The following is a 23,794-nucleotide window of genomic DNA, read 5'->3' on the forward strand; positions in this document are numbered from 1 at the left end:
CTCTTTTTTTGTGTCTCTAACAGATATGTATCTTGGATTCTAATTTCTTTAGTTTGTTATATATTAATCTCTTGTGATTGCTCAGGAATGGGTAGGGTTTGGTAAAGTCATAAGTCTGCAGGGATGTTTTAAATGCAGGCAATGTGCGGAGGGGGTGGGTACTAGCTAGGCAGAGCGTAGTGGAAGAATGTGTGCTTGTGTGTCACAGTTTGGACTAATGTCTTGGCACGGCGGTCCCATTTCCTGACATGTAAGAACTGGATCTTAAGGCCGCACATATTTGGCAAGCCCTATTATGTTACCCTCCTGAGGGAGCTTGGGTAATGGAGGTGATAGATAATATTGGGTAGGTACTGGTGGGACCAGGGACATGAGAGAATATGGAAAGAATCCCTTTTAAAGACCTTTATTACATTAGATTTTAGTGTCTGTAAACAATTACAGCATTCAGGGAGTGCAGGATTTAAATGAGAAACACAACTTTGTCAGATTATACCACTTGGATAAAATGGCATGGGCTCCGGAAATCTATAATTAAATGTATTTTTGAAAATGAAAAATACAGTGGAACATCTGGTTTATTTCACTACAGAAGTGCCTGGGTATTGCTTATATAAGTGTGATTGACTTTGGCTGATACGTGGATTTCTGTGTTAAATAACAGTATTTTAATTAAATTTTTTCTGCTTGATTCTGTTTGTGTTGTAAACAAATTCTTCACGCACACACATGCACTCATTAGAAAATGGCTGCCTTCTTTAGAAAATCTAACGTTTGTTCATTTTTTTTTTGTTCCAGCGGATATTCAACTCCTTTGTTTACACTGAGAAAATCTCAAACGGAGAAAGTGAGGTACAGCAGGTAAGAGGTTATTTAGTACTTGACCTTCTCTTTGTCTTGCTTTTGGATAAGGCTTCATTACTCTTTGCAGGCCATCTCCGTGTGAGGTTTCCCTCCGTTCTGTGTAGAATTTCATCTTTGTCTTAAGCGCAACAGTGACAACCTCGCACTTGAAGTTCTTGAAGGCCATTGAAATAATGGTTCTGTGGATGGTTTTTTGCTAGTTGTGTTATACTTTGGAAGTATAATTTAATTTCTTTTTGTTGTTTTGAAAATTCCTGAACTGACCCAAATTTAAAAATATTAGAAATCATTCCATCTGATATTGGGAAGAAGGGCTCAGGCTTTGGAATCAGACCAACCCAGGTCAAATTCTGGTTTTCTCACTTACTCCACGACCCCCAGTAAGCAAGTTCGCCTTTTGATCTGCTCTCAGTTTTAAACAAGGTGAATACAATATCTCCTTTATGAGATGGTGAGAATTACATGAAGTAATGTCAAGATAATTGAGAACAAATGAAATCCTTTATGTGGAAGATTCTGGCATAGAAGCAGCTCAGTGGATATTGGCTTCTTTTGTTCTTTAATTTTTCTTTCCTCTTGTATTCTTTTGCTTCTTTCCTTCCGTCTCCTTTCAGTGCTGTGTGGGGTCAAAAAGTTCTGAGGCCAGATTCTATTTACTTTATTTATAGCTGCCTTCAGATGGACGGCTTCCTAAATTAAAGTGTTGGTGAACTTGGTCATAAATAATTGATCTATCAGTGCTTGAAAAGAAGGGTGGTAAAGAGGATTCTGGGTTTTAATTTCAGCTATCCTCCAACTTCATTACATTATGTGACCGTCAACTGGTAATTTGAAGCCTGGTTGGAAATTTAAGTAAAAAACAGAGCCACGCTGAACACCAGAGTGCTTCCACGGAATAAAAAAGATAACAAATAGTAGAACGCACAACAATTCAGACTCGGCGATGCGGCGTTTATTTTATTCGTGCAAAACAGCTTGACTTGATCTGAACTTCAGAAGTGCTATACAAGAGGCAGAAGAGAAGCCTTGCACGTGTCATTATAGTGAAGTCATTTATGGGATGGTTATTTATTTATAATAAATTACTGTGGTTTAATTTTGAAGTTCAGCGTTTNCCTTGCACGTGTCATTAGAGTGAAGTCATTTATGGGATGGTTATTTATTTATAATAAATTACTGTGGTTTAATTTTGAAGTTCAGCGTTTCCTGTGTATAGACCTTAAAATGTTTTTTTGGTTTCTGCAGGTTAAATTTAGAGGATGTAAGTAATTACGTTTGTACTCTTCTTCTTACCTTTAGATTTTAAAAACTAATGGCCTCAAATTACAGTGAATGTGACGTGGTTTGCTGTATCAAGACTTAATCTTAATAATTCCTGTCTAATTTTTATTCCAGCAAACTGAGAAGTGCTTTTGAGGTCATGAAAAGGGTTTTTATGGGAGGGAAGATTTCTACACAAAGCCTATTTGAGGAAACTTTGGGAGACCAAAGGCCACTTGATAACATTTTAAAGAAACTGACCCAGGGATATCAGCTTTGTTGCTTTCCTTGAAGTAACAGATACAAGTTCTTCCTTCAGCTGTTTTCAAATGTGAAACTTGTTTTGTTTTCCTGGACTGATGTCATTGCTTTATTTATCAAGCTGTGCACAAGTTTGGAAGCCCTTAAAATTTTTTTAAAGTTATAGCAACTGATTGAGCACGTATGGAACACTGGCGCTTATCACATTGATTTTCTTTTTTCTCCAAATAACCTTGAAGGAAAGATATCCTTGATACAGATGAGCACACTGAAGTGCCTAGAGATACACTAAGTCACCTGTATGTAGTCTCATGACTGCTACGTTAGAGAGTGAGTTTTCAAAATGAGTTTGACACAAAGTTTTACATATGTGTATATATATGTAAGAATTCATTTTTGAAATTTGTATTTTCAGTTCAAAACAGTAGCCTCTGCTAATCTTCTTTTTCTGTACCTGAGTAGTTCAAATGAAGAATTATCACGCAGTTCTGTGTTTCCCCCTCTGATTGTCAAAAAGTTCTCTTATGTTGACCCAGAATGTACCTTTAACCTTCCTCCTATCTCTCCAGTCTGCCCTCTGGAAGAACCTTGAACAAATAGATCTTATGCCTCTTGCATCCAGTATGTGGAGATAATTATCATGTCATCATTATTATAAGAACAATCGTTAACTGCTTATCAGATTTGTTTGGTAAGTCAAAACAGACTAGTTATTCAAAAAAGATTATTGACTTCTATACTCCATTTTAGCTCACAGCCTTTGGTGGACAACTTCATGTTTTGGTGTATTTTGTGGGATATGGAATCCTGACTTGAGTTTTCTATCCTTCATTCCTCCCTTGGGGTAATGAAAACTAGAGCCTCATGTTTTCTTATCCTCCCACCTTACTAATCAAATCTTATTGAGGGTTGGATCTGACTTGTGCATACTGTCTAAGTTGGCAGTGAATCTAATGTGTTGTTAATATCTTCTGGTTAGGGGAGCAAAGTAATTAAAACTAATAAAAAACATTTTGTGATTCTTGACTCTTACCACAAAACTCTCTGTGGTATAGACTTTCCTTTGCTTTTTCTAATTATTTCTTTTAAATAAACCTTCAGAGTGTGGCTCTAAATGCCTAACAATGTGTTTTAAATCTTTAATTAGTTCAGTATCTGTAGTTTCACTGCCAAAAATCTATGGCAACAGCCTCAGGAAAATAAAAATCCCATGCACACATTCTTACGTGGAGCATTTCCCATAGACTCTGTTTTTTTAAAACTTTGAGAAATGAAGTTGTATGAGCACATAAAGCCATTATATGAAATTGAACCTGAATCAAGAAAAATAAATTTTTGATCAAGTGCCCCAAAGAGAGCCAAACATCGTCCATAAACACAAAGCAATGAAGAAGAAACAAAAGGCGAGAGAGCCTCTTGGAGCACTTAATTGGATCACTAAAGAAACCAGAGGCACCCTGGACATGTTTCAAGTGTTTGGTCTAACTTTTTCACAAGTGCTCTGGTAATTATTTACGTTAATCATTTATTCAATGAGATAGCAAACCTATTTTCATCATGCACTATTTCATAAACTATTGATGGCAGTGGCTGATTTTAGAAGACTTCAGAATTCTTTTGGAATGGGCAGTCGTGGTAAGAGCAACACCTATGTGTGCAGTGTACCTGACCTTGGGCCAAGTACTCCTTTCTTAATCCATTTTTCTCTCTTCAGGATCCTATTCTTCAGCATGTACACATGCTCTTCTCCTGTCTTAAGCACAAGCAAACCCTTGACCCTGCTTCCGTCTCCATGTACTGCCCCATTTTTTTCTTTCCCTTTGAAGTACAAACCATCACAAGGTGTCTATACTCCCTAGATCCAGTTCTCCCATTCTCTCTGAAACTTTCTCCAGCCCTTCAAGTCCCACAAAACTGCTCTCTTCAAGGTCATCAGTGATGCCCACTTTGCTAAATCCAGGTCCTCATTGTATTTGATTAGCTTCAGTATGAAGGAGTTGATCCTTTCCATTCTGTTGATAAAATTACCTGTCTTGGACCCCACATTTGCCTCCTTGCTGTTTCTTGGCATATTCCTGCCTTTTAGGGCTTTGCACTGGTGCTGTTCAGACAAACATCCCCAACGGCCTTCACCTGCTCCAAGTCTGTCCTCAGAAGTCACTTGCTGAAAGAGGTGACCACCATATTTTAAAATGCAGCCGACCCTGCCTGCCAAACTCCTGATTTTCCTTTACCTTGTTCTACTTTTCCTTTATTTTTTTTCCCTCTTATTTCTTGTCACTTCGTGGTTTTAGGGTATTTGCTTTATAAAACTAGTTTGGAAGCATTTGCTTGTCCTTTACTTTCAAAAAGAGTATATAACATTGGTGGTATTCCTTCCTTTGATGTTTGGTAGAATACACCCAGAATGCCATCTGAACTTGGAGCACTCTTTGTGGGCAGGTTTTTGATCATCAGTTTCTTTAATAGCTATAGGTTTTTGGGTTTTGTGGGTGGGGCTAAGGGGGGGAGGTTTAGTTTTTTTTCTCCTCAGATTTTCTGTCTTGTATCCATTTTAGTAAGTGGATTTTTTTTTTCAAGAAATTTGTCTTTTTTATTTAAGTTGTCAAATTTGTTGTCATGAAAGTGTTTATAGTATTTTATCCTTTTAATACCTGTAGGCTAAAAGAAGAACATAAAGAAAAATCAGTAAAACAAAAGTTGGTTCTTTGAAAAAAAATCCATTAAATGGATAAATTGGACTGACAGAGAATGAGAGAGAACAAATGGCAAAGTAAATTGGTGATGACCAGGTTTTTAAAACTTGGCCTCATTAATTTTCTCCACTCTTTATTTAACAGATTTAAGCTCTTTATTATTTTTTTCCTTGTGTTTAGGTTAGTTTTGGTCTTCTTCTTAAATTGGAATTTTAGGTCATTGATTTTTACACCTTTCTGTTTTTCAAATGGAGGCATTTAACACTATAAACTGTTCTCTAAGCATGCCTTTGTCATCCCACACAGTTGGAGATCATGGTTTTCTTAAAGTTCAATTTTAAAATATTTTCTAATTTCTTTTTTGACCCAGGGGTTACTTTCTAGTGTGTTGTCCAATTTCCAAAACATTTGGGGTTTTCTTAGCTATTGTTACTAATTCCTAATTTAATTTCACTGTGGTCAGAGAACATTTTCTATGATTTCAGTCCTTCTTAATTTATTGAAACTTGGGTTTTGTGGCCCAGCATATGATTTATTTTGGTGACTATACCATGTAAACCTGAAAAGAATGTGTATTCTGCAGTTGCTGACTGTTAGGCTCTTTACATACCCATTAGGTTAAGCAGATTGATAATTCAGATCATTTATTTTGGGGCTGATTATCATTTTGTCTAATTCTGTCATTGCTAAGAGGGTTGTTAATATCTGTATTGGTGGAGTTGTATATTTTTTTCCTTTAATTATGCCCATTTTTGCCTTCTATAGTTTGAGGCTTCATTATTGGGCATGTATGCATTTAAAATTGTTTGGTCTTCCTGATGAGTTGTTTTTTACATTATAAAATGTTGTTTATGTCTAGTTACAGTGGTCTTTCCTTGAAGTTTGTTTAAGCTGATTATTTTTTTAAATGATTTTTTATTATATTATGTTAGTCACCATACAGTACATCCCCGGATTCCGATGTAAAGTTCAATGATTGATTAGTTGCATATAACACCCAGTGCACCATGCAATACGTGCCCCCCTTACTACCCATCACCAGTCTATCCCAATCCCCCACCCCCTTCCTATTTCTCTGAGGCCCTCAGTTTGTTTCTCATAGTCCATAGTCTCTCATGTTTCATTTGTTTAAGCTGATTATTAATATAGCCACTCCAGCCTTTCAATGCATACTATTTGCACAGTGTCTTTTCATAAGCATTTACTTGTAGCGTCTCCATTGGTAACAGTGTATCTTTTGTAGACAGAATATAGTTGAGGCATTTTTATCTGACAATTATGACAAAAAGGTATTTTTGCTTGAGAAGAATTCTAGACTACTTTTTAAAATCTTTTAATGCATAAATGATGTTCCACTGTGTACTGGACTCCACTTCTGATGAGAACTCCGTAAAAGTTGTCACTATCTATGATATCATTGCCGCACCCACACCCCCTGGATGCTTTCACAATTTTTCCTTCTATCTTTGGTTTTCAGCAATTTGACTATAACTATCTAGACATACCAGTCTTTATATTTATTTAACCTCCCTGGTGTGTGTTGAGCTTTCTGAATCTATAAATATGTGGTCTTATCAAATTTGGGGACTTTTTGATCATTACTTCCTCAAATATTTTTTCTGCCTCGTTCTCTTTTCTCCTGCTGGGACTTTGATTACATAAATGCTAGATTTTTTGATATTTCACAAGTTTCTGAGATAATGCTGCCTCCTTTTAAAAATTATTTTCCCCTCTGACTTTCAGATTAGATCATTTTTATTGATCTACCTTTAAGCTTACTCCTAACGTCTCAACGTGCTGTTGAACTCCACAGATAGATTTTTTTTAAACTTCAGCATCATGTTTTTAAACTCCAGGATTTCCATTTGTTTCTTTCTGATAGAGTATTTTTCCAGGATTTTCTTTTCAATCATCACAAGTATGTTTTTCTTTGTATCCTTGAGCATAGTTATGATAGCTGCTTTAGAATCCTGTCTGCTGGTTCTGACATCTGCAAATATTTGAGCTTGATTTTTGTTGATTCTTTACTCGTGAAAATTGATCACACTTTGGTTTTTCTTCTTCTGTCAAAAAATTTGGATTGTACTTTGGAGACTGAAAAACTTTGGATTCTATTATATTTCTGTGAGGAGAGTTGATTGTTTTAGGCAATTAGGTTGATTGGGTGCAAACTTGCTAGTCTGTTCCTTGTGTTTCGAAACACTCTAGCATTTAAAATACGTTCTGGTTGAAGTCTGTAGTTTTTCTTAATTATTTTTGTGAATTGTTATTTGATCCTGACACTTCTACCTGCAAGATTTAAAATTTGATGTTTTATTTCACCAAATACAATTCATTGGAGTACAGTAAAGGAGAAGCATATTGGTTTTATAAGAACTTAATACTTAGCAGGTGCTAATATTCCAAATTATTCTTGTATCTAAGTGTAAATTCAAGTCCCCAGTCATGAGGAATTTGGACCAGGTCAAAGCAATGGATTAGAATCTATGTAAAAAGCAATATCTAGACCATGCACAAAATTATATCCCTTTCTTTGTAGAAGAAGAAAAATACTCTGTAGCAGAACAAACACAGAATAGTTCTTTCTTCAAAGAGATTATGAATAGAGGTAGTCAGTCTTAGAGAAATGATACTTTATATGCCAAAAAGTAAATAATCAGTTGGAAGTAGTGTGGTGTTTCAGAATTTTGGAGTTGGGACCTCTGAGACCATGGGTATAGGGCCAGAAAGGTTAGGAAACTTTACTCTGTGGGAGTTACCAGAAACTCTTCACTGTAGAAAACCTGGTTATGTTGTTGAACCTATGCACCGAACCACCGGGAGAAAGGGACGGTGGTAGATGAGAGGAGGTGTGGAAGCGCTGAGCACTTGGGAGTCGTGTCTTTGAATTCTGGCTCCCTGTGCCCTGTACTAGGTAGGCATTTAGCGAGTATTTGTTGAAAAAAGTGTCTAGAGATACTCTGCACCTCAATATTCATATTTCCAGAATCTGGATTTATTTTGGGTTGCCCTGCCAAGCATAACCTAGTGTGGTAGTAGCCTGAAGGCTCTCATTTTGTTTATAATTACCTAGTTAAGTATGTTCAAGGCTCAGACTTGCCCAGAGTAGAGGAATCCTGGAGGTGGTGTAGATGGATTCCATTCTTTGCCTCTAACCTTTCCCCCACCTGTCCCGGGGGGATTTATTTAGGCTGAGCCCTGGTTTAGTTCACCCACTTACCGAAATCTACACTTGGCTCTGTGTTTATTGTCTAAGTGTTCATGAAATTTTTGTTGAATGAGTGAACAAAAGGCACTGAATTTGTAGGAAGGTAAAAGAAAGGTTGAAAGCTAGTGAAGCCACCCAGATGGAGAATTTATAATGAATCAGCCAAGGCTCAGAGCAAACAGATGATTGTTCTCTCAAACCAGAGTCCTGGCAAATTGAGCTGGTTGTTTAGGTTTCCTTGATTGGAAATTAATCTAGGTATGTTTCAGCTCTTACTGTTCTTGGTCTGACATTCCAAAAAAGAAGTTCATTTTTATCTTAGATACCCTCTTACTGGCCTACTTATTCCTTATTCCATAAGATGGGATGGTGGTCTCTCATTTTAGGAAAAAAGTATGAGAATGTGATAGTTGTAATATTTATGTGGCTCTTTATTTTTTAGTACATCCATGTATATTTTTTCATTTTATCCTCTTAATAACATCATAAAAAGTGCAGGTAGCCTTATCCCATTTTCCACCTGAGAAAACTGTATCAGAGGGGTCATTATAAGTGGTAAAGTGGCAAAAACAGAATTTTCCTAGTTTTGTGTTTTCTTTATATTGTATTGGTTATGATAATTAGCATCATTTATTGAATATATATTGTTAAGTACTGTCATTAAATCTTATATAGCCACATGGTTTTCCCCCCTTACAGCCTTCAGACTTTGCTCAGTGTTCCTTCTCAGTGAGGCCCTCCTGGGCCACTCTTTTATAAATTTTATTAATTGCACCCCTCTTTACTTCTTACCCCCATCTCTGTTTTATTTGTCTCTTTATAATTTATCACCTAGGATATGGAGATATATATATATGCATGCATTTATTTTTGTTTGTTGAATGTATTTCTTTTTTGTTGAAGAATATATTTCCTAATAGAACCTGAGCTCTATGAGGGCAGAGCTAATTCATTCCTTGATGTGCCCTCCGTACCTTGAAGAAGTATCTACATGTAGTATATGGTAGGTACTCAGTAAATATTTGCTACATGAATTCATAATCCTCCAAACCAGCTCTATAAGGTTTGATGGCAAGGAAAATTATGCACAGGTAAATATCTTGTCCAGGGTCACCTAAGAGGTTAGAGAACTTGATTATGAATTCAAGTAAATTTAGATACAATCCCTCCACGACCTATTTTCAAACTTTTGTTTACTAAGGTGTGAGGGAGGTACAGCAGAGGCTGTTGTGGGATGTAAGGACGAAGTTCTAGCTTTTTTCTCTCCCTTTCTTCCTCTAACAATTCACCTTACTTGTTTGATACATTAGAGTTCAGCATGAAGTTTTATTTTTCAAAGTGGTCTGTCACTTTACAAAAGCTCTACAAATGGTGTTACTACATCATTCTGCTTTTCAAAAAAAATCATGCAAGGTTGAGTTTGAATTTGTTTTAAAAGAAATGCAAAAATATTGTGATTAGGAGATACTCCTTAAATTTGGGGAGAGATAAGAATATATTAAATGTTCTTACAGCAGAGAGAAAACTTGCAGTATTTGTAGGTCCTCTAAAAATAAACTAAGTGCAGAGACCATGTCAGAATAATGCTGTAGTGCTTTATAGATACTGGGAATGAATGGGTAAACTAGAGTATGATCTCTTGGAGGGGAGATTCTGAGCATACCTCTCGTAAGTAGTAGGCAGTGGATGAATTCAGCAAACATTTGTTGAGGACTTACTATATACTTGGCATTGTAGGAAGAGAAACAAAGAGCTTATCCCAAGGACATCGTTAAGTCCCAGGAGACATGTGTTCATATATTTGGTATATCTCGCTAATCTCTTGCAGGTGATGCCCTAGAGGACAGAAATGCCCTCTTTGGAAAATACTGACTGACTGTATTTATGAGACTGAACTGTGGTCTGAGTAGATTATCGATCCCATCTAGTATGGCAGTACTTTCAGTTCAGATTATGTATTTTTTCTAGAATTCTAATAAATGGGGGATGGGTGCAAGAACTGGTATGTACCTAGACGGTGTTGCATTTGGGGAAAGATTATTTACTTGACATGACGTTTGTTTTCTTTGAACAAATGCTGCTTAATGTGAATTACCTCGTTGAATTTTTACCACAAACCTGTGATACAAATACCGTTCCTCTTCCCGTTTTAGATTTGAGGAAATTGAGACTCAGCTATTAAGTAATTCCCCAAAGTCATTCTTGAATTGGTGATATGACCAAGATTTTATTCAGTGTGGTCTGATGTTGCCTTTTGTACTTTTTCCACTGCCGGTTTTCTATAGGTCTTCAATTTTTTAAAAGGAAGGTGGTTTATTCTTTCCTGAGAGTATTACACATCAACCAAAGTAAGAAAGGAATATGTCTAAACATTTTAAGTACTATGATAAATACTTAGCTGCTAAACGAGGAAAAGATTGAGTTTAAATGCTCAGTGGACACGGGTAAAACACTGAACGGGGTGCCGTCTGGACTGTTAGTGACAAGCCTTGTAACTCTAATAAATCACAAGGGTGTAACTTGAGCATTATGAGGAAGAGCATTATGTTACTAATGGATCATCCTGCAGGAACATAAACAAGATGTAAAAGTAAATGAAGCCTTTGACTCTTTCTTTCTCTTTCACAGTTCATCATTATTCCGTTACGAACATAACCCTGAGTCGGTTGGTTTAAAGTGTGTGCCATTATGGAATTTCTTTCAGGCTTTTGGATTTTTTTTTGTTTCATTGTTTGTAAATGAGTACCCCCTGAATAAGTACTTGTGGCTAATGGAGTAAGTGAAAAACTGCAGCTGTTGGGTTAGTACTCAGGATTAAAGTCTAACAGAGTGAGCGCCCTGTTACACATGAGTAGAACTTGGTGAGCTCTTTTGCGTTCGTAGTGTGGAACTATGGTTGGTAAAGCTTTTGTTGGTATAGTTTCCCTGGAGAATGTAGCAAACCCTTTGCTACCTCTCAGAACTCCTGGGTTCTCTCCCATATGAAGCTCTGACAGTAATCAGGAATAGTGATTACTATACTGTCATTATTCCTGATGAATAATCAGGAACTGCTCAGCCAGCTTCTTGAGAGGTGGGGGTGTGGAGATGGCCCAGGAGAGTGAAAGTAGCCAGGTGGCTACCTATCTCACTATTTAATGAATAGCAATTTGGAATTTGAACTATTTATCTTGTTTATATTTTTAAGGAAAATATATATGCAGCATATGTGCCATATGCTTGTTTATATTTGAAAGTTAAAATATGGTTGTGTGCATGCATGAAAGGTTTAATTCCTATACCAAATGTAGACTGGCTGACTGCAGGCATATGTCTCTTGTACGTTAGCCAATGTATGTGTCTCGTGTTGAGGTAAGTGGAGATAATCCTGCGTGCGCGCGCTCTCTCTCTCTCTCTCTCACACACACACACACACACACACCCCTCTCCTGTGTACTCACGCATTTCATATAATATGCTTTCTTCGAACACAATGATGCAGTATCTGTTATTTACAGATATGTATTCTCTGCACACATTTACAGTATTTATAACCCAGTGTTTATGTTTACATTTGTATATGTACTCCTACCCCAATGGTAGAAAATGGAAATCTTTACCTCCCACCTCCACCACGCACTAATATTTAACGCCTATAAATTCTAGTTATAGGTTTTTTTTGTCACTGTTTTGGCAAAAACCCAGAGTAGTCCTTTTCCCCAGTCCCTTAATTCCCACACATTGTGTTCACTGTGTTTGAGATGGAGCAAATGAAGGGGGGCGGGTACTGTGTCTCGATCAGCAAAGACAGGGAGAAGAAGTGTTGCAGGCAGGCACTGCTGGAGACTAGCTGGAGAATAGTTCGCAGCCAGGAGTGGGAGGGTGAGGCCTTTGGGGCAGGATGGGGAAAAGAAATGTGAGCCCCCCACGCCCGCCCCCTGCACCTCTGTGACCTGCGCCTCTCCCTGCTCCAGCTTTTCACATAACCCTGCAATCCATATGTGTGCAGATACCTTCTTTCAGTAAAGCAGAATCTTGAAAAGTATGAGCCTGCAATCCATATGTGTGCAGATACCTTCTTTCAGTAAAGCAGAATCTTGAAAAGTATGAGCCTGGGCTTCCTACTCAAACTGCATTTAACTAGAAGGGAATGGACTGAGTGTACGTCTTCATTCTATAAGCCAGGAAGAGTTCGAGAAATGAACATTCCACTAAAAATGGAAACAAGTCCATTATACACATGTTTCCAGTATCTTAGGTCAGATAGTACTCAGAAATGCTGGGGAGAAGGTAGCAGCCAAGATTTCTCCAAATCCACCCCAAACTGCTACTCCTACAGAAAGACGCCTCCGATCATCTGCACTGGCAGAATGCGTACGTGGAAACTCAGCGTGCGTTTGAAAAGCTGGTGAGACTTAAGAGCAAGGACCACCTCTTCCCTAATACATTCCTTGGTGCGATAGGAAATACACGTGGTAATGATGTGAAGGAATTAATTGCTGCTAATATCAAGAGCTTCTGAATTAGCCAAACCCTTTGAAAATCTGGACCCATGAAGTAACACATTGATAAAAATGGACTCTTAGGAGGAGCTACAACTTTCTTTTAATATTAGAAGACTAAAATAGCTGTTGATGGGTATTTTCATTGGTTGGTACTTAAGCAGTCTTTAGTCCTTTTATAGCTGCAAAGTGCATGCAGGTTCTTCAAACCCATGGAGAAGTGTCACTGTCACATCTTCTGACCCCCATGTCAGGCACCCTCCCTCTGGAGGAAGGTGTTAGCAGTGAATCCTATGCAAACACATAGCCGATGGAGAGCAGGCATGCCCCAGGTCTTCTGTTTGCAATCCTCCCTGTCATCAGACAGGGGATGAGAAGACCTTCCCAAATCCAACTGTGAGTTAGAGAATGATATCAGATGCAGCTTGGCAAGGGAACAGACAGAATAGTTCCGAGAAGGATATAATAAAAGTGTTGTGGTTGAGGCAAATATCCTCATTCCTCTGGTTTGGAACCCACGTGGGAAACATTACTTTTTTGTTGTTTCTAGCAAGTCTTAATAGCATTTCCCCCTAACATCCAGGATTTGCACCTCATCTAAATGGGTCTATGTGGGCGTTGTGGTTGTTTCCTAATTAAAACAACAATAACAACAACAACAAACTCATACCTCTGTATTAGTACTTAGAGCTCTATACCTACATTGTAAAGGCCCCTAGATTTCGGAGGCTGCTTTGCCACTACTCCAGTATCTTGAAACTGAAGCTAAGAAGTACCTCTCCTCTATCTGTCGAGATAAGTATATTGCAAGCTGGCTTCATTGTTGGAAGGTAGGACCAGGAGAGAGTGCTTTCCTTCCTGAGGTTGTCACACCATACTCAAGACTTGGATGATGATGGATAGTCAAGGCCAATCTTCAACAGCTGAAGAAATCGAGTATTTATCAAGATGTTTTCTCTTGGGGTGCCTGGGTGGCTCAGTTGGTTAAGCGTCAGCCTTCGGCTCAGGTCATGATCTCCAGGTCCTGGGATCAAGTCCCATATCAGGCTTCCTGCTCAGCAGGGAATCTGCTTCTCTCTCTCTCTCTCTCTCATAAATAAATAAGATCTTTCAAAAAAAAAAATGCTTTCTCTTGTACTGTGTTTTCCCCTTCAGTTTTAAAGGGAATCTATGTTGTGTTGTGGGAGTTTGTTAGTCCAAATGTGAAATACACTGTGCATTGGGCTGTGTCTTGTGCTGACTTTCGTCTTCTAATGGAGGACTAGGAGAGAGCTCCTACTTAATACTCAATACTACTGTATTGAGCTCTACTGTCATTAGAACTGTGTATTAATAAAGTCATAAAATGGCATGTTCCATTGGAAAGATAAGTTAATATTCAAAAGGGGGAAATGGGAACATCTCCCCCCCCCCCCCCCCCCCCGNCCCCCCCCCGCCCCCCTTGGTGTCTCAAGATTGTCTTCCCAAGAAATGGATTTACTAAGTTCTTGCCAGGTCAAGGGTAAGGAAGTGTTTAGTAGTAGTAGATTTTTGTTTCGCTGCCAGTGTCCTCTTTCCGCTTCATTGCTGAGCTAATTGACATTTGCCGGCAAGTGTTTGATCGATCTGCTCTCAAAGGGCCTGTGAAGAAACCCTAAAACACTGGTCAGTTGGCCTGCAAGTGGAGGTTAGCCCAGGTTTTGACTTTCATTTATACGGAGAGACTTCCTGAGTCCCCACAGTGTGCCAGGCTCTGGTCCAAGTTGCAGGGTTGGTTGGAGATGAGATACTGTTTGCATAGGAAGCTTTCAGGGGCTCAGAGCCCTCCCAGCTGATGCCCAGTTTCTCTAGTGGCCGTGGCCTCCCGTTATTTGGAATGCTTCTAAAGTTACACCTGGTGTTGATAAGTTGTGCACAGATATTTGTACTCTAAATATGGACTTTACAAACTAAGAGTAAAGGGCCTGACTTTTCTTTCCTTTTCTGATGGTGTGTCCTTCATAAGTCACCAGAAAATTCCTAAATTCACAAACGCAGTATGTTTCTCCCCTTTTCCTCCCTGATTAATTTCCCATGCAAACTTATCTCAGAAGTTGTGAATTAAATGGTAGCAGGTAGTCTCTGCTGTAGCTCCCGCTACTTCCCCCAACCCCCATTTCTCAGCCTCTTGATTCTTTCTAAGGTCAAGACTAAGCTGAACTTCTAGTTCCTCCTGAAGGAACAGGCTGTAAACTTTGAAGGCCTGAGGACTTGCTTATTTTGGTTTAAGGGGAACCTCCGCTCAGGGGCTCCTATTACAGAATGAAGTGAGAAGAAGTGGGTTGAAGCCTGCCCTTCCCGTTGTTTCTTTTGTTATGATCTGGTTGTTAAGGGGAGAGTGGGGTGAAAAACAGGGCAAGAGCCTATTGAGTCCTTGAGTTGATAACCTTGGCTTTCAGGAGGCTTGGGTGTGTGTTTCCATGCCTCTCCTGAAATACCTAACACAAACTGCTGCCCAAAGCAAACCCCGTTCTGACCTTAAAAACAAACCTGCATTTTGCTTCGAGAGAAGCTGCCGCTCTCCACGGTTTCCCAGAGCTCAGCCTCCTCTGGTTCTCCGGCATGTCAGCACTTGCCTTCTGTTTTTTCCATTGCACTCCTCCCCAGCTCGGCCACAGGGGCCCCACCTCTCACAGGATCAGGGTATGTGACCCTGGAGCCCAGACAGCCTTGCGCATAAATCTTCCCGGTCCACCTGCAGTTTGTCTGTCAGCGGCTGCCCCGCTTCTCCCCTGGATGTGCTATTCCCACACATCCGTCAGACAACCCCGAAGCCTCTGCAGAGGCCATTGGAAAGTCAGACTGGCCCTGTTCCATCTGTACGTCTTCATCTGTCTTGTGTTGTGTGCTCGCCTGCTGCCGTGCCCAGGCGGCATGCTCTGCGGGATTACACAAAGCCCAAACTCTAGTGGTCAATGAGCATCTGCCTCACAACCATGGCCATGGGCCATCAGGTTACCTTCTCTGAGCTTGTGTTCTGTTTCTGGCTAAGACTTCTTCCGGAGCAGCTAATACTACCAAGGAGGCAGGTCAAGACAGGGAACTAGACAGGCCCAGAGTTTGGCTTGAACCAGTTAGGAGCAGTAGTCCTAGGTTATCTGCCCTTTCCTAGAACGGGAAGCAGAGTTTTTTCTCCAATATTGCAAATCATGGTGTGTGAGGGCAAATGAATACAGTGTTGACCTCTTTTAAGTCTTTTCTAGATGCTAGGTGCTATGTTAAATAAAAATACATAGTATAGAGTTCAAGGACATGGGTTTGATCTAATTATTTATTAGCTGTGTGACCTTGGGCATATCAGAACCATCTATTAAAAATAGCATATGGCAATTACTGAGAGCTGCTGGGAGAGTTAAAAGGCCTGAAGTACAGTTGCACTTTCAAAGTGCCCAGCGCATGGTCAGCAATCAATAAATGCTAATTTTTATGCTACTGATCTGTTGGGGAAAACGGGATCCTTAAATAGGAAAAATGAACAATATGCAGCAGGATAGGAGGGGTCCAGATGACAAGATCAAGGCCATTTTGTAAAATAGTCTGAGGAGGACTCAAAGAGGCAAAAATGGAGCTGGGACTGAAAGAATGAGTAGAACATAGTTGGATCTGGGAGAGTTGATTTTTTTTCCTTCAATTTCGGGAGTTTGTAGCACACACAGAAAATGGAGCTAGGGATTAGAAGAAACGGTCTCCACTTCCTGCACTCTGTGTGAGTGTGGACACACCGCTGAGCCTAGATTCCTTGACTGTTGCAACGGGACAAGGAACACCTGCCCTGCCCAGCTCCCAGGCTTGTTGGAAGGCGCACCTTAAGATAAGTCCTGTGAAATGTTTTGAAAGGGGCAAAAGACAGGAGTAAAGTCCTCATTAGGTTCTGAAATTTAGAAAGAGAAGATGCTAGACAAATCCCGCGTTATCTCAGACTGTAACTATATAACCTACAGGATATGGTGCTTTCAAAGGCACTGACAGCCCTCCCAGGGTCCTAGCCCAGTGTTAACTGCAGCCTGACTCCTCTCTGATCGCCGAGAATATGTTCAGGATTCTCCATTCAGAGTGCCTGTGTCAATACGTAAGGTCCCCCAAACAGTAACCACTGCAGTAATAACAGCAGCAGTAAAACGACAATCAGTACCATTTATTTGGCACTTACCTACAGTATGTGTTAGTCTGCCGAATACTTCACAAACCTTATATCCCTTTTAGTTCTCAACATCATGAAACACCTGCTATTATTCCCAGTGTAGGGGTAATTAAGTTGAGGCTTAGAGAAATAATTTGCCTAGTTCCCTTTGGTAAATGACAGAGCTGGATTTAACTCAAATTTATTTGACTCCAAAGCTTAAGCCCTTTGTGCCATTTTGCTCTTAATCTAACAGGGGGAAATAAAAACTCCCTGCCGACCCTGAGCCAGGTTTCCAATGGAGAATTAAGCATGAGGATGAGTTAAATGAATAAAATGGTCAGGGTTCAGGTAGCCCCTCTCCCTTTACATAGAGCTTGGTTAGTGGAAAACTTAGACCCCACATTACTTCTCTATCATCATGTGTATTTCCTGGTGTGGAGACTGGGCTAGAACAATAAGAATAATTCCTTGTACTTATCTTGGTCTTTATATGTTCACTATTTGAACATCACAATAAGCCCTTGAAAAGGGGGGTGTCTTCCCATTTTACTCATGAGGAAACTGAGACTAAGGGAAGTCAACTTGCCCAAATTCCTAGCTGATAATTGAGTGAGCTGTTTAGATTATTACAACTGTTAATAATTACTAAAAGGAATTACTAATAGCTAGCGAGGGTACAGCATTTTATGTATCCCGTCTATGGTGTGCAACATGAAGCAGTAAGAATGTGTTCTGCTTGACCTTTGGAATGCCGTAGCGTGACGTTAAATGGTTTTGCTTGCCTATTCTTAAAATTATTTCTGTGTCACATTTAAATAACCGAATCCTGAAACTGTGTGTGTGTGTGGGGGGGGAATAATAATTCCTGAGTAATAAGGCTGGGATGGGAGGGAAAGGGGTCAGCTATTAAATACTTACCACAGCACAAAGGTCTTTGACTGTCAGATGTTAAACTCTTCTACATTCAATAGGAATTGTGCTATGAATCTTCAGTCCCTAGGGTACCTTTCCTGTCTGTGCCTGTCAGCTTCATTGTTACGCATTTTAAATAAAGCTTTCCCTAACATTCAAAACTCCTTCCGGAGTTTTAGGAAAGAGACATAAATAAAGCGTGTACTGTGCCTTTGCGTTTTTGTTTTCTTTTACCTTTTTCTAACTGTGTGCCTACCCCACCCCCAGTCTCTAGAAGTATAAAGCTAAGGTAAAAAGAGCTTTAAAAAAAAAAGGGGGGGGCTCTGGGGAAGTATGCAAATGACAGAAATGTCTATGGGAAAATTAAGGGAAGTGAAATTCAGCAAGAAAGAAATTCATTGATGTTGTGATGAAACGTTGTCACTGGAGATGATGACAAATTAGAATCCGTTCCCATGGGGACCGGCATGCTACCTACTGATCATTTGACCCATGGCTGGATGTTGGCTAGCCAAAGAATTGACCCAAAAGATGACAAGATGGTTTTAGTCCTGTCGTCTCATCAGCATTCAGGAACCCCTTAGGGGATGAAGGGGAGAGGATAAAGAAGGATAAAAGATGAAAGCTGAGCTGTGGAAAGAAAAATGTTTTTAATTACACTGAGGAGGATTGTGGGTCCACCTGTAGCTTTTGTTAAGCGCGTCCTTTGTTTTCTCCTGTCTGCAGGGATCATGGCAGGATGCAGACCCAGAATCCGTCTGGCCTCTCAGAAGGTTCTGTATTGGTAGCCGGTCCTCTTCTGTTTAACGCATACATTCAGGATTTAATCTCTCTGTGGGCTATCTTTACTCTGATAGATTCTGTTATGCCCGCCAAGCAACCTGGATTTGGTTGGCATGCTGAAAGAGATTGCTTTTAGAGGGAGAGAGAAGATACCCTGCAGTGGAGCAGGAATTGAGGTTTCCTTAGTGAGTCACTTTCCCTGTCCTTGTCAGAAGGGCACAGGGAGGTCATCTCAGGCAGTGGGGTCAAGGGAGGCCAGAGCCTCACATGGGAGTCAAGGGACCCTTAAGCTCCATATGCCTCAGTTTCTTCACCTGTAAAATGGGAATTACAGTTGCATCTTTCTACCCTATGATGGCAGATGAATTAATTGATGAAAATCCCAAGGAAAATAATTATGAAAGTCACTTCTTAAAGGAAAGGAGCAGTATATCCATGCTGTTCTCTTTCCAGGTTATGAACAAAGTTAAACACCCTGGAGTAATTGGAACAATTTAAGTGAGTTTGATATAACTTATACCACAGTAGTCCAGTAATAATAGGTATTGTTTTTGGAAAATACATTGTTTCAACTTTGGCCCTATCCCTTTTTTTTTTTTTATCAGTGGCAGAATTCAATTCTAAACCTCCTCAAATTCTTTGATTTTCATAGGAATTATGTACAATTCTAAATGTAAGTATTTTCAGAAGTTAATCTTTATTCTAAGGTAATGAGATGGTGCGTGGCTTATGGTACTCTGCCAAGAATTTCACAGTATTTGTTAAAACGGGTTTGAAAAGGAGGGAATTATTGGTGTGTTAGAGAGAAACAGTGTCGCATAGAGGTTGACGCTTAGGCTCTGAAGTTAGAATACTACTGGGTTTGGGTGCCAGCTCTACTACTTACTAGCTTTGTAACTTTGAGCAAGTTATTGAACCTTTAGTGTCTGCTTCTGGGGGGAGGGAGAAATGGAGATGTGTACCTTACAGGGTTCTTTGAAAGCTTAAATTGCTATATGCTTGTGAAGTGCTTAGAACGGTGCCCGGTACATAGTTAGCACTCAACAAATGTTGGCTATTATTTTTTTTAAGAGTTTTTAAATTTATTAGAGAGCAAGCACAAGCAAGGGGAGCAGCAGGCAGAGGGAGAACCAGGCTCCCCACGGAGCAGGGAGCCCGATGTGGGGCTCGATCCAAGGACCCAGGGATCATGACCTGAGCTGAAGGCAGACACTTAACTGACTGAGCCACCCAGGTTTCCTGGCTATTATTATTTTTTTTAATAAGGCAAGATGGGGTATCACTACGTGAAAGTTTCTGACTGAGAGGCGTGAATCCAAAGTGGAAGGAGCTGGCATTTGAGACCTTCTATTAATGGTCATGTGTGTTTGGGTTCTGTGTGTAGGTCACTGCCTCCATTGATGAAAAATGCAGCTTGAGGCCCATCCTAACTAGGCAGGCATTGCCAACTTGCTCCTGCCCCCACTACTTCTGACAGTGCCTTTTCCCCTCTCCTCCCTCCACCCCCCACCCCACACCCCTCTCCTGGGAACTCCTTAATTTCTCTGCCAGCCCAGGAGTGGGGGCTTTGTGCCCTGACTCTCTGCCTTGGCTGATTAGTGGGAGTTTCTTTCCTCAGATTGTGTGGTTTATCATATTTTAAAACATGTGTGTAGTATGTAGTAAGTACCATTATACTATATAATTTTGTGAAGAACCCTGCAATTTCTTTGCCACGGGTTTCTGTTCCACAAGTTCTAGTCTTGAAAATTCTGAGGATGCAGATGGTAGTACCTGGATCTGAGCAGCTTTGGATAGCTTAGCTTCAATACATTTATCTAGGGATGGAATTTAACCTATTTTGGGTGTTCCAGTTATTTGTTGGTGCATTAGAAAACACCCCAAACTCAGTGGCATAAACAACAGTTTCTTCATGCTTATGGATTCTACGGGTCATGAGCTCAGGTCAGGCACAGCAAGGATGGCTTATCTCCGTTCTGTGATGTCTGAGGCTTCATCGGGGAGACTTGTCCGTAGGCTTCTTGACTCCTATTCAGAACCTGGGCTGAGATGACTTGAAAGCTTGAGCAGCTGGAGTTGCCAACCAAGCACTTAACTGTGGCTTTTCCATGTGTCTTGGACGTCGTTCAGCGTGGTAGCTGAGAGCATTCCGAGAGACCTGCGGAAATGGCATGACCCTTTCTGACCTAGCCTCAGAAGTTACGTAGTGTCAGTTTCTCCGTTCTTGACTGGTAGAAGCCATCATAACCCTACCCAGATTCAAGGAGTCGGTGGAGAGGGAACATAGACCCCACTTGTCAGGGGCGAGGGGGGGGTTAAAAAAATTGCAGCAAATTTTTATAAAACTACGGGAATTATGGCTCTATTTTGGGACCCGTTTAGGGCTTCCGACTTATAGCGAAGCAAGCTGTATCGCCTCTGTTGCAATAACTTTATCACACTGGCATGAAAGCAGCCATAAACAATTAGGTAAACAAATGACTGTTTCATTAAAACTTTATGAGCACTGCAATGTGAATTTCCTATAGTTGTTGCTATCACAAAATCCCTTTTTTAAAAAGACATTTAAAAATGTAAGAATCCGGGGCGCTTGTGTGGCTCAGTTAAGCATCTGCCTTCTGCTCTGATCATGATCCTGAGGTCCTGGGATCGAGTCCCACGTCACAGCTTCTCCCACTGCACACCCCCAACTCCCTGCTCGTGCTCGCGCACTCTCTCTCTCCCAAATAAATAAAATCTTTTTAAAAAAAATTTAAGAATCATTCTTAGCTCATACAAAAATGGACAGCGAGCCAAATTAGAATATTGTGATTAACTAGATCTGACTTTGTTTTAAGTTAGAATTCTCCAGATGTGTAAAAGTAATACTGGGTATTTCTCAGATGTTTTTGTGTGTATGTTTATACATATGTGAGAGAAAGACGACCAGGAATTCCATTTTAATTTTGGAAGTGAGTTTGTGAAGATATTATTTAGAATTGCAGTTCTTTCAAGCACACCTTTTTTTTTTTTTTTTTTTTAAGATTTTNTTGAGAGAGAGCGAGCAAGAGAGAGAACACGAGTGGAGGGGAATGGACAGGGGCAGGGAAGCCTGACACAGAGCTCCATCCCAGTACCCTGAGATCATGACTTGAGCCAAAGGCGGATGCTTAACCAACTGAGCCACCCAGGTGCCCCTCAGGCACACCTTATCTTTATACTGTTACAGAACATTTGTCCCCAAGGGCAAGGAAGGGCTATACTCTTGATATTACAGGTGGAAAATGAATGATATCTACTATTTCAGAATCTAAAAAGATAGAACCTACTCTTCTTGATGGAGTTTCCAGATACTTGTTGTTGTTGTTTTCCATAAGCATTCCAAGTTTTTAGAGAGGTGGTTGATCCTTAGACCAAAAGATAAGGTTGAGGACTCTGGGGTTAGGGTTGGTTTTTTTTTTCCCCCATCTTTATTAATTCACTAAATATTTATTATCTGCTCGCAATGCCAGGCAGGTGCTGAAGATTTAGAGATGAACAAAAGCATGTGTAGTACCTGCCCTTAACAGGGCGTCCGGTCTAGCAGGGTATCCAGACATTAAACAGATAACAGCATTGAAGTGTAATGTGTGTTATGGGGAGGGAACGCAGGACACTATGAGAATATAGGTTTTTAAGCTGGGCCCTCTCTCTCACCCTTAACACTAATCCATTGAATGTAAGAGTCTAGGGGAAAAAAGGATTATTACATTAGTGCAAACTTCTGTGTAAAAAACATAGCCTATTTACTGAGCACGTTTTTATTTAGCATCCTGGCCTCCACTTACCAGATGTCAGTAGCACTTTTTACCACATTCTAACAACCAGAATTGTCTCCAAACTGCCAAATGTTGGGGGGTGAGGGGAGCGTGGCAAAATCACCAGTGGTTTAAATTAAGATGGGAGATTAATCTGTGTCTATACATTTTATTGTGAAGACCTCAGTAAGAAAAACATAAAATTTTTAAAAATAATTCTAGCTCAGAGATTAGAATGGCAGGTGGATTTGTTAATCTGAAGGACACACAGTTCCTCCTCTGAAAATGCTAACATAAATTTGGATAACACTTTATCACATGAAATGTTACTCTGATACTCTTGTTATGTCTGGAAATTTTTCTCCACTTTATAGTTTGTGCATTGTTGAGGAAGGCTGAGAAGCCTCCGTTATTTAAGTGAAACTCTGAAAGCTCCCAAATGTCAATGGAACAAAATCAGATTTTGGAATTGTCTTGAAAATAACAAATGAAGATATCCTGCTTTGGCTTCATGTTCTCAGCCTGTAAGCTGTTGGATCGTGTGAGTTGCATGACCCAGAGGAGATGATTAGTTCTCCTCTAGTGTGCTGATAATGAATAGCTCTACAAAACCAATTAGCTATAATTCTATCAGTCATTTCATTTGGGTAACATTTTGTTTAAGGGGAAGAAAAAACAACACTGTTTTCCTTGGAGATCTGTAATTAAGCTGTGATACTTGATAGCAACAATGGAGGAAAAAGCAGTATGCTTATCAATTTGCTTTTGTTATTCCCACATGAAAGTAATTATGATGAAGTGTTCTGTTCGCAGCAGTTAAGAAAGACATTTGTCCATCTTAAAGGTGTAACAGACCAAGCATGAGTATATTTTTAACTGTATATTTTGTTTTATGTGGATGTCTACGTCGTACAACTCCAGGGATTTGCCATTCACACGGAGGACTGTGCATGGTGCCCCCCTGGAATTGTGTAGCAGAAGATACTGTCTGTCCTTTCCCTTCTTCACATATTTTTCTCTTGAAAATCTGTGTGAATCCAGAACCATGAAGAGTGGGTTGTTTTCTTACAATCACCGTTGTTGTTGTGTAAGTTCTAATGCCGCCAGGCTGACAATAATATCAATAGACTGTGTTTTCTTTTATCTAGCAGGACGTTTTACGGATCAGTATTGTTCTATGAGTTCATACACATGAGAAGTCTTAATGTGCCATTAGCTATTATAAGACAGCAGATACTGTTTTATTGTCTTCTGACTATCCCTTCTGGGGCTTCTAGATATTTTGCAGTTTTTCTTTAAATTTACACAGTAGAATGAGACTTGGGTGTATATTGTTGGTTTTACAACAAGTAGTAGTCATTAAATACATGCAGTATTTAGTATAATGTGTAACACATGCAGCCTATGGTATA

The 23,794-nt window shown here is 39.8% G+C and overlaps 1 protein-coding gene across 1 annotated transcript in view; it reads left to right on the plus strand.

Annotated features, from left to right (window-relative positions):
• The first annotated feature begins 798 nt into the window (after positions 1-798).
• CACHD1 (cache domain containing 1) overlaps positions 799-23,794 on the plus strand; it is a 119,516-nt gene continuing 96,520 nt past the window's right edge. The window contains exon 1 of the mRNA XM_034653618.1: positions 799-861. The gene's annotated coding sequence lies outside the window, so the exon portion shown is untranslated. The remainder of the gene's footprint in view (positions 862-23,794) is intronic.

This window comes from Ailuropoda melanoleuca, chromosome 2 (genome assembly GCF_002007445.2).
Source record: "Ailuropoda melanoleuca isolate Jingjing chromosome 2, ASM200744v2, whole genome shotgun sequence".
Lineage (NCBI taxonomy): Eukaryota > Metazoa > Chordata > Mammalia > Carnivora > Ursidae > Ailuropoda > Ailuropoda melanoleuca.